The 19436-nt window shown below is 42.3% G+C and overlaps 1 protein-coding gene across 5 annotated transcripts in view; it reads right to left on the bottom strand.

The window, feature by feature from the left end:
* Positions 1-19436, bottom strand: part of CACNA2D3 (calcium voltage-gated channel auxiliary subunit alpha2delta 3) — a 941064-nt gene that overhangs the window by 311184 nt on the left and 610444 nt on the right. The window lies entirely within an intron of this gene.

Raw genomic sequence — 19436 nt, 5'->3', positions numbered from 1 at the left:
TGTGGCTTACCTCTTTAATGCTCCATGCTTCCCATCTGCAGGAACATATTTAAGACATCTGAAGTATAGTCAGCTAAAAATGTATTCAAAGCAGGGGTCTTTGATCTTTTAAACCATATGGCACTGGTGGTGGCTGTTTTTCGGTGTGCAAGTCATGACAGAGAAGAATAACTGGGAATGGGAGACTGGCAGCCTCATGGGCCTGGGCTTGCTTCACACATATGGACAAGTATCATCTAAGTCTGGACCAAATCCCTAACCATTTTCCCCATTCACACAGGAAATGCAGAGTATGCTCTTCTTGGGAATAAAAACGCCCCTGAAAGACCCTCAACATTTCCCTCCAATGGTGAGGACAGGCTGCAGACACTCTCTTACCATCTGTGGTGTCTGGCATGATATTAGAAGATAATTAACTGAGATGAGAGACACAGCCTGTGGCCAGGAGACCTATGGGGAATCTTTCTAGTCTTCCTAAGCTTTTGGTTCCTGAAGAGCAAAGAACATATGTAAAAACCTGGCTTTCTTATTTTCTATTGGTTTCTCAACCCTCTCTTATGAGGTCAGAACTCTTTGAAACAAAGCATGACCTACCTGCCAGATGGTATTTAAGGTTAAATGGAAAAAATATAAGGAATGAAAAGGTTAAAATCCTTTAATTCAATTTAAAATGGTATGTGGGTCAACACTACACAGTCCAAACAAAATCCTTCTGATGGGCCATGTGCAGCCTGTGGCCACCTCTTTGTGACTGAGGTCAATGAAGACATGGCATTAGATGAATGACACTCATCAGGTGGTATCAAAGGCTTTACCAGGTGATGTCCTTCCAGCTCCTCTAGTCTGGTGGGTCAAGTGCTCCTACTGCTCCTTCCCAGCCTTTGCTACAATTGTGGTTAGCTAGTATTTTGTGTAGCTGGTCCGTGAAGTCAATTTGCTTGCTAGGGTATCCACTTGACGAGGGAAGGAAGGGATGTCTCCTTTACCTGGCTGGGCCCTGATGGAGCACTGCACTTGGAACATTGATACTCAATACATGGAGACATAAAAAGATATAAATGCTTACAGTGGATTGTAAAAATGAATATTCTGTTTTAATTATGCATATCCTCAAATCTGGGCATTATAACTTGAAGGCTAGTTGTGAAGTAATGGTTTCTTCCCAACTTAAAGAGATATGTAAATGCACGTTATTATTAGGGAATGTCAGTCTGTGCTCATCTGTGCTTGGTAAGACCATGACTTTATTTATCATAGCTCCTGCAAGGGGGCTTTCCGGGTGGATGGGCAGGCAGACAGACCTCTTTCCAGTCCTCTGGCTCTTCTCCACACCACTCCCATCAGAGTCACATTTGGGAGTGAGGATATGGTTGTTTTGTTTTGTTTTTTTAAATTGGGAGATTCTGGCTTCTCTTGGGGGGAACAGAAAGCAAAGATCCAGTTGGGCACAGTGGCTCACACCTGTAATCCCAGTACTTTGGGAGGCCGAGGTAGGCAGATCATGAGGTCAGGAGATTGAGACCATCTAGCCAACAAGGTGAAACCCCATCTCTACTAAAAATACAAAAAAATTAGCTGTGCATGGTGGCATGCATCTGTGGTCCCAGCTACGCAGGAGGCTGAGGCAGGAGAATTGCTTGAACCCAGAGGCAGAGGTTGCAGTGAGCCGAGTTTGTGCCACTGCACTCCAGACTGGTGATAGAGTGAGGCCCCGTCTCAAAAAAAAAAAAAAAAAAAAAAGCAAAGATCCAGCCTCATATTGCCAAAAGTGATTACCATTGACCCTGCTTCATAGAGCTGCACCCTCTGTTCACTTTCTATGCCTGTCTACTGTCAGCACTTAACTGAGAATCTCTGATTGAGAGGAGAAACTGAGGCCCAGTTAAGTACAGTGTTTTGCTTAATTTCATCAAAGTTTCATCTCATGAGAGAGGACTTCTAAGACCTCAGGATAGCACTGGTATCTGTTTTCAACCTTTGGGAGATGCTGGTTTGGTCAATACAGAAGATCCCAACCAGCTCCAAGGCCCAGAGCCAGCACACACAGAATCCAGGACGAACTGGAATCAAGTCTCTTGAGACCAGACCCATGCTTTCTCATAAATCTTTGTCTTTAATTTCAAATTTAAGCTCTTTAAAGGGGAAACACTAGACCAATAAAAACTTGTATCCCCACTGGCTCCTTGGCAAGCAAGAAAACATAAGAGATGCCTCTGTGGAAATGCAGCAATGAGTCTATCGTTATAAACAAAGACCCAATACAGAACAACCCATATTTTTGAGCAAAGGTGTGTGAGTATCAGCCTCCTCTGCTGTCTAGATGAAGAACCTTCATATAAACTGAGTTCTCTTGGAGACATAGTTAAAACTCCAGAACAATACTGTGAATCACTAGCAAAACTTCTATAACTCCTCATTTAAAAGACGGCATCCTGTTTGGAAAACCAGTAGGATCGCGCCAAACTTCAGATCAGACATGGCTGCTTAAGAATAATTGTGCTAACAATAACCACAATAATGAAAACCATCACCACGTCCCCTACCTCACCAGCACAGTCCTACCACGACCACCACCACCACGGTGGCTACTAAAATCAGCACCATCCCCTGGGTCAGGTAATGTGCTGAGGGGTTTATGGGTATTATATTTGTTTTGTTGGTTTATATGTTATTTTATTGCTTATGAAAGAAAATCAGAACAATGTTCAATATTTCCATTGATTTGTAGTCCTTGGCTCCCAGTACACTGACCTCCTTATCTGAGCAGAAATGGCATGAAAATGACTTGTTGCATGCCTGCCTACAAAATAAACATAATCAAAGGATGCTGGGTTCACACCCTACATCTCTCATAATAATGCCTTTCAACTGACCACAGAAGAAAAGAGATTTTACTTTAAAGTAGTTTAAAGTAGGAAATATTTTGGAGAGAAATTTAATAATAGCATTTTATATTTGTGTGTTTTTTTTACATAGTAATTCCACCCCTAAGCATTTATCTTATAGCTGGAACAACAAATAAAATGCTTACAGGGACTAAGAGACAACAAAAATGACAGAAGTTGTAGAAGAGAGTACATATTTTCTGGAAGCCCTAGAATTCAGATTCAGACATTTTCAAAAATACACAATTAAGAGTACATAGATGTTCACCTTCATAACTTGTAAAGGTCAAAAACTGTTAAATTCTAAGTCTTTCTTGATAGCTGACTGGCTAAAAGTTCATGGCACATTCGTGTAGTGGGCTATCCAGCAGCTATGTCCTCATCCATGATGCACGGGTAAAAGTGAAAAGCAAGTTGTGCATTTTGTGTAGCACAAAATTCTATTTTTTTCTAAAAGCAGCCTCACACTTTTTATTTCATAAATTTTATACCATTTTACAAATAAACTAGCATTGCTTTAATAATTAAAGATCATTTTAAGTGAAAAGAAAGTAATGACATTGCTATTTCCTGAACAATTCTGTTAGGACACAGGAAGAATAAACGTTGCAGTGAAAATCAAACACAAAAAAGAGATGACATGTGGAAATTACGTCCTGGCCTTGCATATTCCAGTTAGTGCTGCCTTACGCCACTGCTCATTTAACTGAGTGCAAAACCTCTGTGAACAACAGTCAAATCGCTCCCAATTTCCATCGTTAACAGATTCTATACCCTAATGGATCTTATTTCCAACAACTGGAGTTTCTTCCCTAGGAAGCACCACATAACAAACTTTCAGTGGTCTGCCCTGAGCCCAGCTACTTTTCTGATGCAGTGAGTGTGAAGCAGACCCAGATCTGGGGTGGTCCTGAAGGCCAGGTACACAGCACAGACAATCATGGGAAGGTGCTGTGGCATAGTTCTGGCCTACACCAGATCTCCCTGGAAAGCCAGGCTTTCATGCTCATCATCTGCAGGCATGGAGCGCACCACTTTCATTAATGCAGCTCAAAGGCAGGGGTAAAAAGAAGTCTGCATCAGCCTATTCGCTCATTTTGATCTCCCACTTAAGTTTGGATGGTCTTTAAATGTTCTACGAACCCAATTAAGCTTAATAAAACGTTAAGATGTAGACTTTCAAAGTTCAAAGTCACTTACTTTAATCTACTTAATATAAAATTTCCCCAATGGAACAAACAAAAAACTCATCCAGATTTTTCAAAAAAGCAATTATGCTTTTTACTCACATAGATGCAATCCCCATCAGAAACTGAGAGGGGTACCCTTCTTCTTAACCTTTGGGGAAGATATAGTGACTTTGTAAAGATAATGAATCAAATTTTCTCCTTTCTGCAGCCATTAAAATTAGGGGAGGGAAGTGGCTACCAGGAGAGTTATATGGGGCAATTGCACACACAAAAAATAGGCTGCTGCTGCCTGCAGATCTCCCTTCAATAATGAAGAAAGCCTTGTGCTTCTGAGAGAGTCCAAGAGTAGCAGTTTGTCATCTATCACGTGTAACTCATGAGTGCCTACCATGTGCCAGGGACCATTCTTGGTCCTGGATAAACTACCATGGATAAACAAAACTAACTCTGCCCTCAGAGACTTCACATTTTCTTGGGAGGGAAACATAACAAATGGTAAATTCATATAGAATGTTTATGTATTTGTTGGATTAAATGCTGATAAAGAAAATAATGCAAAGTAAGGTGATGGAGAGTGATAGGGGGCTGCATTTTTAGAAAAGGAAGACAGGAAGGTCTTCCTGATAAGATGATATTTGATCAGAGATCTAGACAAAATGGAGTGGGGGAGAAGGAATAAGCCACATAGCTAATGGGAAAGAGCATTCCAGGTGAAGGGAACAAAAGGTACAAGGTCGCTGTGACAGGGAAGCTCCAGGGATATTGAAGGGGCTTGTGTTAATGGAATATAGTCACCTAGCAGAGGTTGCAGGAAATTAACTTGGAGATACAATGGGTGCCACATCACACGGACCCTTGCGAGTCACTTTTTCTTTTTTTTCAGGAGGGACTGAGTGGAAGTCTCACATGAGCTGATACATAATGTAAAAGGATCATTCTGGCTGCAGGGTAGAGCATAGGCCATGAACAGGTTCATGAACCAAAGGAAAGCACAGGTTCATGAACATGAACTCAACCTGACTGCCCATTCCATTATCCTATGATAATCTTATAATTCTGAATGCCCGTGTCCCATCCATAGCCACAGAGAGTAAGGGTAGAAACAGAGGTAGTAAGTAGGAGGCCACTGCAATGTTCCAGGTGAGAGATGACAGTGGCTCTGGCCAGGGCAGTGAGAGTCCTCAGACTTCACAAGGCATCAGTATCACCAGGGGCCTTGAATCACATGTCGAAGGTGGAGTCTTAGCACCCACCCTCCTGAGGTTCAGAATGAAGTAGGCCCAGGGATATACATTTTTTAAAATGCCCATGGTGGATCTGACACAGGTGGGCTAAGGCCAACACTTTAAAAAAATGCCACCAAGCATATGAGGTCTAAGTGAGACCAAACATTAAGAAATCACTGGAGCCATTTCCAGGAAAGCTATTCCTACAGTTTACTAAGGATTGAGGCAAAACTTGAAGGAGTTTACAATCCAGTGGGTGGTTAAAAAAATAGAGAAGCTGGATCAAAATGACATTTTTTAAAAAGCTTGTGTCAACCGAAGAAGGCAGGATCATGAGATATCAGCCGGACTTGGCAAGCAGGATTAGCTAACTACACTTTCCTCCTTCCCCAAGAAAGGGCAGATTTGTAGCCTGTTGTCTGTAACTGCTGAGCTGGGTCTTCACAATCTTTGGAATTACAATAATTCCACTCTTGCTCCCAGAGGCAGAGGAAAGGAAGGTTTGGAGACCGAGCACTTATGAGCCTCAAAAAACAGTCTATACTTTTATAGAAAAAAGAAGGTAATCTTTTATTTTAAAAAACATTTAACTACAAATCCATTCCTTCTACCTTTAAAAGCAAGCAATTTATATGAATTATTTATGTCAATGTCATTTGCTATCAAATCTGTTCATTACCTATGGATTCCCACATTCATGGGTTCTAAATTTTAATTTAGCTAAGTGGCAGCCTCCGTATTAGGCATGCCTTCCTGTCTTCTCTGCCTTCCTGTCATCTTCCTGTCCTCTCACCTGCTCATGTCCTTTTGGACTCACTGCCCAACTCAGTTATTCCCTAAAATACTTCCAGGATTTCTCAAAATGATGAATGACTTCGCTTTAGAAAGGGGTCTCCTTTATGTTTTAAAGTCAATTTGCAGCTAATGAATATGTTCTTAATCTATATCTTCACAAAAGATATTACTAATGAACTTTCATAGTTATTTGCTTATTTCTGTGATTTCTGGTACAGAGAAGCATTTCTGAATAAAATCTTTAATCTTTAAGAAGAAGATAAGGGTTGGAACCTGATTACTCACATAAATGCTTCATAAATCATTGCCAATATTTATCTTCATGAAAATTCTACAAGAGTAGAGATGGGCTCAGAGAAGGCTGACTCCAAAGGAAACAGTTATATTGAGCAGGCTGCTTTAATCTAGAAGCCATCATGCTCATAATAAAAAAAGAAACATCCTTATCCAGAAGGAAGAGAAAGGCAACCATGGTAACGCTACCCTGAACAAGCAATAAAATGGGATAAATTGAATTAAATTACAAAAGTAATAAAATTTCAACAAACGAATATCATAGATCATTATGAAAAATGGACTGTCACCTTGGGGACGCTCTAAGAGTCTATACAATCTCCTTTTTCCCAAGCACGAGTGCCTGATACCTCATGTGTGGAAAAAAAAATTCCAATTCAGAAAAAAATATTGTTATTTGTAATCTTCTGGCCAAAGGGATAAAAGTCTAGTTTTATGGCCATGTGTTTTGTCAAGGTGAAGGAGACAGGTGTTTCTTGGCCACCCAGAGACTATGACCTGGAGTTGGTACAACGGAACACAAGAGATTACACACGGCTCAATGGAGCAGTAAGAAGTCAGGCTGCAAACATCCTCAAAGGTGTGTGATGCAATTTATTAGATTGTCCAGCCTCACTGAATTCGTTCAGGGGACAGAGCCAGTATATTAACCATGTCTTTGGATTTTCTGTACTATTATTGCTCTGATGTCTGAGGCCTTATAACCTTGGAGGGACTGCCCCTCCTAGGGTTAGCTAATTCTTGGAGATAGTAAGCAACTGGCCTGCAAGTGCATTTCTGATACACAAACCAACCAATCCACAGCCCACACCTCCAATCACCTACCTCCATCAGGCTCTCACAGTCGAGGTCATACCACCTGCCCAATCACCCCAGGACCAGGTAGCAGACAACTAGGGGCAGTCCCTCTACCCCAGTGCCCACTGAGACGACTGACTACCCAATGATAAGCCTGGTTGGCCTGCTTTGCCTCTTTCTTCCCATGGAAAACACAATAAAGGCTTCTTCCCTCTAGATCTCTCTCTCTGCCCACTCTTGCCTTGGCACTTCCCTGTGTGGCCCTTCATGGTATGGCATGCCTTCCGCTTCTAGGAAACCATGGATACAATATACTTCTTCCTTCATGACAATCATTTCTGTATCTGTGTACCTTGTTATACCTGACTAAAACAAATTCCAGGTATTCTTAAAACAACCAAGTATTATTTGTTCCAGGTGGGTCCAATGCTGCACTTACTGGCTTGGTGATCTTGAGTGAAGTATTTAAACCTACTGAGCTGTACTTGCACCTCCCCCAACGTGGGGATCCTCCACCCACCCACCTCACATTGGTGATCAACAGCAAATGAGACAATGGATGCAAGGACAGGTCAGAAGTATCAAATTCCATTCAGTTAGAGTTGCATCCCACTCGCATTTCAGATAACTTGCTGCAGTGAAATCAAACAAAGGGAGCCAAGGAAAGCCAAGTCTTCCATCCATAGATACTTCCCTCATCCTGCCCAGAAGTTTGGTTGAAGAGGAAGCTGACTCCTGTGGGTGAAGAATGGGATTTTTCACGGGGTGGGTTTTGACAAACTATCACTGATGTCTGTCAATACCAAGGATAACGGAGTTGGCAGTTTCTAACATAATCAGGAGCACTAGAGCTATAATAACAATTACAACTTTTATAACCCTTGGAGAGTCAAAGGATCCACTGAGAACTTGGCAGGGGCTATAAACCTTCTCCTACCCCTTACTCCCTCCCCACAAAATCCAAAGGCTATATACTCACAATTTCAGATAAAATTCATGAGGGCTGGGGCATTTCCTCCACCAAAACCCAGATCTGGATTGTCTAGGAACATCTGGCTCCCAGGTTAAGAATCCCTGTCTTATAAATCTCTCGTATTTTGCACTATAAATTCCTCAAAATCAAAATGGTTTCTTTGGGTGATCAAGATGGGCCCTCTTAGTGGATATGCCCACTAAATTGAGAAAGAAGTTCATTTGGTCATTTATATGCCCATTCTGTGACAGTTTTGTGCCGACCAGATATCAGCTATTCACATTCAGATCCAGAAAAGTCATATCAGAAGTGAGTCTTCTACATGGAGGGACATTGTGGAGAAATCAGGAGCCCTGAGACAGAATAGGCATCACTGTGGACCTTGGGTTTTTATGATGCACATCACATCATGAAGCCTTTGCATGGCCACATGTAAAGGAGCAAGGATAGAAGGGACAGACAGACAGAACTGAGTCTGTAGAATCCAGCACAGTGCTTGGCACAGGGCCAGCACTCAAACACTTGTTGATTGGCCAATACCATAAAATCCCTGTCTACTGATACTAGGGATCCTGAAAGAAACCTGTCTCCAAGCTTCAGGCTGCTGGACACTACATGGCCTAGGATTTATATGGCTCAGAAGCCCCATCCTGCTACCCTTGCCCTCCGAAACCCTGAGAGATCAAGTGGTGACAGCCATTTGTTCATAGGTATGCCCCATCTTTCAAGAAGGATGACAGATTCAATACCATGAACAAAAAGGCAACTAACATGTGTAAATCCATTAAATTAACCAAAAACAGATCAGAAAATTGACTTATGTCAAGGGGAATAAATTGTTCCACAAATTGGGATGGCGATGGTTATATTCATAAAACATCATGGGGCTGTGTCACTCTCTAGCTTAAAGCCCTCCAGTGCCTTCCCATTGTACTTGGAATACATTCTAAACTCCTAACACCACAGCTAAGATGCCCTGGAAGGTCCAGAAACATGACCAACTCCTTCTGGCTTTCCAGTCTTTCAATCCACCTCTCCCACTGCCTGGAGTGCCCCTCACCTCCTGTTTGCATGGCTAACTCTCTTTCACCCCAGCTACCCTCATCCTCATCACCCCTTTAGTTTCCTTCATGATACTCAGTATATTCTTAAGTTACATTAATGATTTATTAGTTTACTTATGTTTATTTCTACTTCCAAACTGAAACATAGATGTGAGAGCAGAAGGAGGCACCTGTGCCCAATTCAGTACCTGGCATGGAGTATTCTCAACGAATATTAGTTACCCACCTTTCCTATCCTTCTTTTCACAAATTTGGGAAATTAAAGGAAGTCAGCACGGGACATAGTTGAATTTATCAGCATAGAGCTCATTCCTTCATTGCGACTCCATTTTCAACACTTTTCTATTTTTCCAGACTGATCTGTTATCAATCAGCTGAGATTTTACTTTCTCTATGCTCAATTCCCATGATTTCTTTTTCTCCTGAAGCTCAGTGATAACATATGAGGAAATGGAGGTATGAAAAAGCTCTGGTCTTTGTTATTACAGCCTCATAGTCAGGGACCAGAAAAATGGTGTCTTATGCAAGGCCTCCCATGGATGGATGATCAGTATTATAATATTTCTTCTTAGGTGCCTGCCTCTTGATTCTAGATGGAAGCTATGCAAAGATTGAAGCCAACTGTATTTTAAATAACTGCCTGCTTCAGGGATTCCCTAGTGGGGAAAAGATCACATCTTAAAATAGCCATGCGATGGTTGCTATTCCAAGCAGCTTTCAGTGGAAATCTCTCCTTTTCCATACACTTTGTAACAGTGGACAGATGGCATCATTTCATGGAAGCCAGAGCTGAGTGGGTGGACAAGTTGGCAGAAAGCAGTGGTTACCAAACAGGGCTAAGAATTGGATACCCCCATGTTCAGAATCTGAGTCTTCCCTCAAATGAGCGGTGAGGCCTTGGGGTAAGTTGCTTGATTATTTATTTATTTATTTATTTATTTATTTATTTATTATTTTTTGAGACACAGTCTTACTCTGCCGCCCAGACTGGAGTACAGTGGCTCGATCTCAGCTCACTGCAACCTCTGCCTCCCAGGTTCAAGCAATTCTCATGACTCAGCCTCCCAAGTAGCTGGGACTACAGGCATGCACCATCACATTGGCTAATTTTTGTATTTTGAGTAGGGATGGGGTTTTGCCATGTTGGCCAGGCTGGTCTTGAACTCCTGGGCTCAAGTGATCAACTCGCCTCGACTTCCCAAAATGCTGGGATTACAGGCATGAGCCACCGCACCCGGCCCCAGTGCTGTTTAAAGTCGAGGCAGACAGACTGCTTGAGCCCACAAGTTCGAGACCAGCCTGGGCAACATGGCAAGGCCTCATCTCCACAAAAAATACAAAAATTAGCCAGGTGTGGTGGTGCGCGCCTGTAGTCCTAGCTACTTGGGAGACTGAGTTGTCGGGGGCAGCAGTCAAGGTTGCACTGAGCCGAGATCCACTATTGCACTCCAGTCTGGGTGACAGACAGAGACCTTGTCTCCAAAAAAAAAATTAAAAAAGAAAATAAATTTATATGAAAATACAAAGGAATGAGAATATCCAAAAACTCTCCTTAAAAAAATAGGAACAAGGCAGGATAATTACCTCACTGTCTATCAAGGTTTATTATAAAGTATGGCAATTAAGGCAGTGTGGCTTTAGTATACAAATACAAAAATCATCCAATGGACCAGCAAAGAAAACTCCAAAGCAGACCAACACATACATGGATCCCTGATTTGCAACAAAGAGGGCATTGCGGAGCCTGGTGAAAGAAGAGTCTTATTTTTTAATTTTTCTTATTTTTTTTTTCTTTGGATGGGGTTTCACTATGTTGCCCAGGCTGGTCTTGAACTCTTGAGCTCAAGCTATCCACCCACCTCAGCTTTCCAGGGTGCTGGGATTATAGGTGTGAGCCACCTTGCCCAGCAAGTTACTTGATCTTTGTAAGTCTCATTTTCCTTACTTGTAAATTGGTCAACATCATAGAACCAGAATGATGTTGTTAAATGGCTGTTGTGAAATGGATCAAATAGAGTAAAATGTTTGGGACTTGAGTGGCAGGGGAGGATTAATTTTGCAAAGGAAGAGGGGTCTTCTAAGAGGAAATCTCCAAACGTGCTCTTTGCCTAGACCCTAAAGAGAGAAAAATAGAACAGAGAAACAGGTAAAGGTCTGAGAGTATGAAGCCTGATGACATGACCTGGGTCTGTCTCTTTAGGCCGTAGAGAAATCTCTTCCTTTAATGCTCTCCCTTCCCGCCATCCACCCCTACTCTGAGTTTGTCTCCCTTTGCCTCCCCCTGCGTCTGGATCAGTGAGACGCCAAGGGCCCACATCAGGGTACATGACCAAGACCCACTTGGTCTTGGGTGCAGCTGGAGTCCTCGTGATGTTCTCATTGGGATTTGGGGCCAAAGCCCCACAGTAAGAAGCCACATGCATCTGCACAGTGTCCCCTCTCGTGCCACCCTGGAGAAGCAGCACAGCAGCAGGTTACAGGTCGAGGAGTCAGGAGTTTTGGATTCTGCCCAAATCATTCTCAGACTCATTAAAACCAACAGCTGTTGTGAATTCTAAGCTAGCACAGTTGCCTTTTCCCAAGATTCTTGTCATTTATATTTTCCCAACCCATCCTCCCTGTCACTAGGAATTAGTCCAAAATAGCAGTTTCCCTGTCACCTCACCTACTGCCTTCTGGGACTTCTGTCAGTAAGAAAAGTCAAGGACTCGTCAGACAACTGCAAGGATATTGCTGAGGACAGTGCTCGCTCTGTTTTGCCTGTGATTCTCCAAAAGGCAGACAGGTAGGGACATAGCTCCCTGTGGAAGGGGTAAGGACATATCAGAATGACTCATGGGTTTTTGGTGATCTGTACAAGCTCACTCTCTGTATACCAACCTCTTGCCCTTCCAGGGGTTCTACTAACCCAAGATCCTCAACTCCCACTATGGAAGCATGCCTCCCGGCTGAAGACCCTACTGTAGGAAGCTGCCAGTAGGACTTCAGTGAGCAGTAGCCTCAGGTGAATGGGGTGGCAAAGCAAGTCAATGTTCCTGAGAATTTGGGGCAACCATTATCTTCTTTTTGAGAAGCCCCAGGGAAAGTTTATTTCTTACCTTCAGTCAGTATGAGTTGTATTTTATCTGAAGCAATCATTACATCTTAATCTCTCAGACCGTGATTTGTACAGCTGTCCTGGTTCCCTCTTTGCATATGCAAACTGGCTCAAGCAGAGGGCTCAAATACCCCATCGGAGACCAGGTGTGCTGTGGCTCCCCTGTCTTTGGTGTCCTTTTCTCCTTGCTACTGACAACTGACTTGTGTTACCTTTTCTGTTTTATGTTTCCCATCCACCCACCCTCCCATCTAGCCTTTCATCCATTAAGTATTAACTTAAGTTAATCTAGCAGGAAATACCTGCTAGATACTAAACATCCTGCTCCATGCTGGAGGCACAATGGGGAGGAAAAAATCCATATGGTCTCTGCCCTTGTGGAAGTTGTAAGCTCTTGAAATACTTTTTATAGAATGGGGAAGACAAAGGAATATGAAGAAAATATATATATTTCTTTATACATATATAAAACTATATGTAAATAGTTCTGTCATTCCAGAACTGGGTCACTACTGCACTCTCCCCACAAAGAGCTTGGTTTCCCTGCACAGGACACATGCAATCTTGGACTCTATGGCCCCAGCTCCAGTTGATAAGGAGGATCATGTAAATGCAAAGTCATCCTATTCCTTTTCTAAGCATAGTGCACTGGTAAGATGAATATTTGAGGCCAAAAGAATCCCAATGACTTCTCCAACTGCTTGCTCCTAGAAATAACCTTGCAGGCCCTCTCCATGTTTTTTGTTTGCTTGTTTTTTGAGAAGGACTCTTACTCTGTCACCCAGGCTGGAGTGCAGTGGTGCGATCCTGGCTCACTGCAACCTCTGCCTCCCAGGTTCAAGCAATTCTCCTGCCTCGGCCTCCCAAGCAACTGTGATTACAGGCCCACACCACCATGCCCAGTTAATTTTTATATGTTTAGTAGAGATGGAGTTTTGCCACGTTGGCCAGGCTGGTCTCGAAATCCTGACCTCAGGTGATCCACTCGCCTCGGCCTCCCCAAGTGCCTCCATATTCTTTTCTTCCATCTCTGCCAAGTCTTTTTTTTTCCTATTGAGACGGTCTGTCACTCAGGGTGGACTGCAGTGGCATGATCTCGGCTCGCTGCAGCCCAAAGCAATCCTCCCATCTCAACCTCCCAAGAAGCTGGGACTATAGGCGTGTGTCAGCTTCACACATGGCCAATTTTTGTATGTTTTGTAGTGATAAGGTCTTGCCATATTGCCTAGGCTGGTCTTAAACTCCCGGGCTCAAGAGAGCCTCCCGCCTTGGCCGCCCAAAGTGTTGGGACTGCACATGTGAGCCACTGTGCCAGCCCAAGTCTTACATGTAAGAGAAAAGCAAGGAAAGTTAAGTAGTACTGGTCATACAATAATGGGAGAAAAAGGCATTGTGACAGATAAGGGCTGAAGAAGGTGGGATCACATGGGATCCTAGATCATTCTTGTCTTCAAAGAACTTCTTGTCAGTAGAGAAGCTATAAACCCATAGGCAGAACTTACATGGAAATGTATAGGGATGATGGCAAAGGGTGCTCTGCAAGGGAGCAAACAAATCAGGGAAATGCAAACCAAGAGGAGGAATAATGTATTTTAAGAGAGAATAAAGTAAACGGTCTTGAGAGCTGGCCTCTATCTTGTTTCCTCACCCTCATAGTTTTGTTTATTTGCTTGTTTGTTGTTTTTCTCGGGTCAGCATTTTTCATGCAGATCAAGAGAGGAGAAAGATACCATGTGCTGGAACTCAGTTGACTTTTTCAAAATATGTTTCCTTCCGTTGGGAGTCTAGAGACTGGTCAAAGCCAATGGCTCTTGTGGACTGCAGGAAATTCTGCAATCTTTCATTTTAAACAAGGCTTTTTGGGAGACTAGAGCTTTTCCTGGAAGAGTAAATTTGAGGACATGTTACCAGTACCCTACTACACTGAAGAGAGGAGCCAGATTATCTGCCACCTGGAAACTCACTCCTTCAGAGCACTGGGCAATATCTAATGACAGCAGGTGTTAAAAATGGTCCTAGTGAACAACATGGAGTGCAGAAATAACTTATTTGGAACCTTCTTGCTAAAATACAATTCTGTAACTTCTATTTCCTCTACTAATTTCTTAGTCCAAGCCACCAATGCCTCTCACTTGGAGAACCAGGTGGAACTCTTACCTGAGCTCTTCCACTGCTATCCAGCCCCAGAGAGGGCTTGTTATAACAGGAATAAGATAGAGTTCCTCTGGCTGGGATTGGTGGCTCACGCCTATAATTCCAGCATTTTGGGAGGCTGAGACGGATGGATCACCTGAGGTTAGGCGTTCAAGACCAGCCTGGCCAACATGGCGAAATCCCACCTCTACTAAAAATACAAACAATTAGCTGAGAGTGGTGGTGCATGCCTATAATCCCAGCTACTCAGGAGGCTGAGGCAAGAGAATCGGTTGAACCCAGGAGGCGGAGGCTGCAGTGAGCCGAGACTGCACCACTGCACTCCAGCCTGGGCAATAGAGTGAGACTCCATCTCAAAAAAAAAAAGGATAGAGATCCCCCCTTTGCTCACAGCTCTACAGAGACATTCCCGTATTTAAAATAAAATGCAAAATGTGCTGGCCCCTTCCCTGTTTCGTAATCTCACCTCCATTTGCCCCCCTACTCAGCCCCAGTTGCCAAATTCCCAACTACCCTCCCTCTTCTTCCCAGACTAGACTTGTAAAAAATTCCTCTGACACCTAAAGTTCTCTCCTGCCACAGGGCCTTTGCACATATTGCCCACCTGCCTGCTCTGCACTAGGATATTTTAACACAGCTATCTCCTTCCTATTTTTTTAGGTCTTATCATTGAACTTTCCATCTCCAAAAGACCTTTTCCCCTCTCCTTATCTATCATAAGTTCCCCTTTTTAGTCTCTGTCTTAGCCTCTGTTGGTTTTCTGCATAGCACATGGTGTAATTTACAGTTATTTTGTCTGTCCTCTTGTTATATTCTGTTCCCTACACACACACACACACACACACACAGAAATAAGCTTCATGATGGAGATACATTAGTTTTGTTTACTGTTGTTTTCCCAACTGCCAATCCATAGCAAAAACCCCAAAAATGAATAAGGTTATTGCATACAATTAAGCTAAGTGGGGATAATCCATCATGGTATAAAGAGTAAGAACATGCTAAAAGAAATAGAGGGATTAAATGAGGGCTGAAGTACTAAAACCTAGCATGTTGAACATCAGCCCCAAACCTGGTACCACACATGGTATGACTGCACTGAGGTGGTCACTGTCATCATTCTTTTTTTTTTTTTTTTTTGAGACGGAGTCTCGCTCTGTCACCCAGGCTGGAGTGCAGTGGCCAGATCTCAGCTCACTGCAAGCTCCGCCTCCCGGGTTCCCGCCATTCTCCTGCCTCAGCCTCCCGAGTAGCTGGGACCACAGGCGCCGCCACCTCGCCCGGCTAATTTTTTGTGTTTTTAGTAGAGACGGGGTTTCGCCGTGTTAGCCAGGATGGTCTCAATCTCCTGACCTAGTGATCCGCCCGTCTCGGCCTCCCAAAGTGCTGGGATTACAGGCTTGAGCCACCGCGCCTGGCCCACTGTCATCATTCTTATTTAACAATTGAACAAACCAAGGATTGCAAAGGGTGAGAATCTGTCCCAGGTCACACAGCAGGCAAATGATAGCTACTGGACCTTTTCAAGGCATGTGGGACCCCAAAGCTCATTTTCTTAATTGCTACATTATGACATGAGAACACAATAACAGGGCAAAGTGCATGAACCAGCAGATCCCAGAAGCACTACCCATGGCAACAAAAACAAACAAAAGACAGAGAACAAGATGTCCAAGCTCACTTTTAAGCACAAATACAAATACAAGGTTTGAAGTATTTTTGTTTGTTTTTGCCTATCAAATTGAAAATGATGTGTTAACAACAAGGGCATTGGGAAATATCCTTTCTGCTGGTGGGAATGTAAATTGGCATAAGTTTTCTGAAAATCACTTGGCCACATCTATTAAATATTTTAAATGTGCATAACCCTTGACACAGCAATTCTACTTCTAGGAAATCAACACAAGGAAACAATCATATAAAGAAATGAAGATTTAGCAGAAAGAATATATGTTGCAGTACTGTTCACATTAGAGAAAAATTACAACAACCTAAATATATCACAGAAGGGGATTAAATTATAGTACATTTAATCATGAACTTTCACGAAGTCATCACAAATAATGGTAAAGTTGATTGCTAATGACTTGGAAAGACATCACTAAATGAACAAAAGAGGTTCCAAAATGCCCCATATACAGTCTGATCCCATTTATGTGTATGTGTACACACACACACACACACACACACACACACACACACACACAAATATATATACACATGCATGGAAAAATAATGGAAAGATATATGCAAAAAGTGTCTAGTGCCATAATCTCTAGAGGGTGGATAACAAGTGATCCCTGTTTCATTCCCAGTATCTACTTTTTTTTGTTTTTTACAAATTTTCTAGAATTTTTTTTTTACACTTTATGTTTTAGGGTACATGTGCACAACATGCAGGTTTGTTACATATGTATACATGTGCCATGTTGGTGTGCTGTACCCATTAACTCATCATTTACATTAGGTATATCTCCTAATGCTATCCTTCCCCCCTGCACCCACCCCACAACAGGCCCCGGTGTGTGATGATCCCCTTCCTGTGTCCAAGTGATCTCGTTGTTCAATTCCCAACTATGAGTGAGAACATGCGGTGTTTGGTTTTCTGTTCTTGCGACAGTTTGCTGAGAATGATGGTTTCTAGTTGCATCCATGTCCCTACAAAGGACAGGAAAGCATCTTTTTTATAACTGCATAGTATTCCATGGTGTATATGTGCCACATTTTTTTTTTAAATTATTATACTTTAAATTCTAGGGTACACGTGCACAACGTGCAGGTTACATATGTATACATGTGCCATGTTGGTGTGCTGAACCCATTAACTCATCATTTACATTAGGTATATCTCCTAATGCTATCCCTCCACCCTCCACCCACGCCACAACAGGCCCCGGTGTGTGGTGTTCCCCTTCCTGTGTCCAAGTGATCTCACGGTTCAATTCCCACCTGTGAGTGAGAACATGTGGTGTTTGGTTTTCTGTTCTTTCGATAGTTTGCTGAGAATGATGGTTTCCAGTTGCATCCATGTCCCTGCAAACGACACGAATCATCCTTTTTTATGGCTACATTGTATTCCCTGGTGTACATGTGCCACATTTGCTTAATCCAGTCTGTCATTGATGAACATTTGGGTTGGTTCCAAGTCTTTGCTATTGTGAATAGTGCTGCAATAAACATACATGTGCATGTGTCTTTATAGCAGCATGATTTATAATCCTTTGGGTATATACCCAGTAATGGGATGGCTGGGTTAAATGGTATTTCTAGTTCTAGATCCTTGAGGAATTGGAACATTGTCTTCCATAATGGTTGAACTAGTTTACAGTCCCACCAACAGTGTAAAAATGTTCCTATTTCTCCACATCCCCTCCAGCACCTGTTGTTTCCTGACTTTTTAATGATCGCCATTCTAACTGGTATGAGATGGTATCTCATTGTGGTTTTAATTTGCATTTCTCTGATGGCCAGTGCTGATGAGCATTTTTTCATGTGTCTGTTGGCTGCATAAATGTCTTCTTTTGAGAAGTGTCTGTTCATATCCTTTGCCCACTCTTTGATGGGTTTTTTTTTTTTTTCTTGTAAATTTGTTTGAGTTCTTTGTAGATTCTGGATATTAGCCCTTTGTCAGATGAGTAGATTGCAAAAATTTTCTCCCATTCTGTAGGTTGCCTGTTCACTCTGATGGTAGTTTCTTTTGCTGTGCAGAAGCTCTTTAATTAGATCCAATTTGTCAATTTTGGCTTTTGTTGCCATTGCTTTTGGTGTTTTAGACATGAAGTCCTTGCCCATGCCTATGTCCTGAATGGTATTGCCTAGGTTTCCTTCTAGGGTTTTTATGATTTTAGGTCTAACATTTAAGTCTCTAATCCATCTTGAATTAATTTTTGTATAAGGAGTAAGGAAGGGATCCAGTTTCAGCTTTCTACTTATGGCTAGCCAGTTTTCCCAGCACCATTTATTACATAGGGAATCCTTTCCCCATTTGTCATTTTTGTCAGGTTTGTCAAAGATCAGATGGTTGTAGATGTGTGGTATTATTTCTGAGGGCTCTGTTCTGTTCCATTGGTCTATATCTCTGTTTTGGTACTAGTACCAAGCTGTTTTGTAGTATAGCCTTGTAGTATAGTTTGAAGTCAGGTAGTGTAATGCCTCCAGCTTTGTTCTTTTGGCTTAGGACTGTCTTGGGAATGCGGGGTCTTTTTTGGTTCCATATAAACTTTAAAGTAGTTTTTTCCAATTCTGTGAAGAAAGTCATTGGTAGCTTAATGGGGATGGCATTGAATCTATAAATTAACTTGGGCAGTATGGCCATTTTCACGATGTTGATTCTTCCTATCTATGAGCATGGAATGTTCTTCCATTTGTTCGTGTCCTCTTTTATTTCATTGAGCAGTGGTTTGTAGTTCTCCTTGAAGAGGTCCTTCATATCCCTTGTAAGTTGGATTCCTAGGTATTTTATTCTCTTTGAAGCAATTGTGAATGGGAGTTCACTCATGATTTGGCCCTCTGTTTGTCTGTTATTGGTGTATAAGAATGCTAGTGATTTTTGCACATTGATTTTGTATCCTGAGACTTTGCTGACATTGCTTATCAGCTTAAGGAGATTTGGGGCTGAGATGATGGGGTTTTCTAAATATACAATCACGTCATCTGCAAACAGAGACAATTTGACTTCCTCTTTTCCTAATTGAATACCCTTTATTTCTTTCTCCTGCCTGATTGCCCTGGCCAGAACTTCCAACACTATGTTGAATAGGAGTGGTGAGAGAGGGTATCCCTGTCTTGTGCCAGTTTTCAAGGGGAATGCTTCCAGTTTTTGCCCATTCAGTATGAGATTGGCTGTGGGTTTGTCATAAATAGCTCTTATTATTTTGAGATATGTTCCATCGATACCAAATTTATTGAGAGTTTTTAGAATGAAGGGCTGTTGAATTTTGTCAAAGGCCTTTTCTGAATC

The sequence above is a fragment of the Macaca mulatta genome, chromosome 2 (genome assembly GCF_049350105.2).
Source record: "Macaca mulatta isolate MMU2019108-1 chromosome 2, T2T-MMU8v2.0, whole genome shotgun sequence".
In the NCBI taxonomy this organism is placed as follows: domain Eukaryota; kingdom Metazoa; phylum Chordata; class Mammalia; order Primates; family Cercopithecidae; genus Macaca; species Macaca mulatta.
The sequence above is the reverse complement of the archived record's forward strand: the minus strand, read 5'-3'. Positions and strand labels throughout refer to the sequence as shown.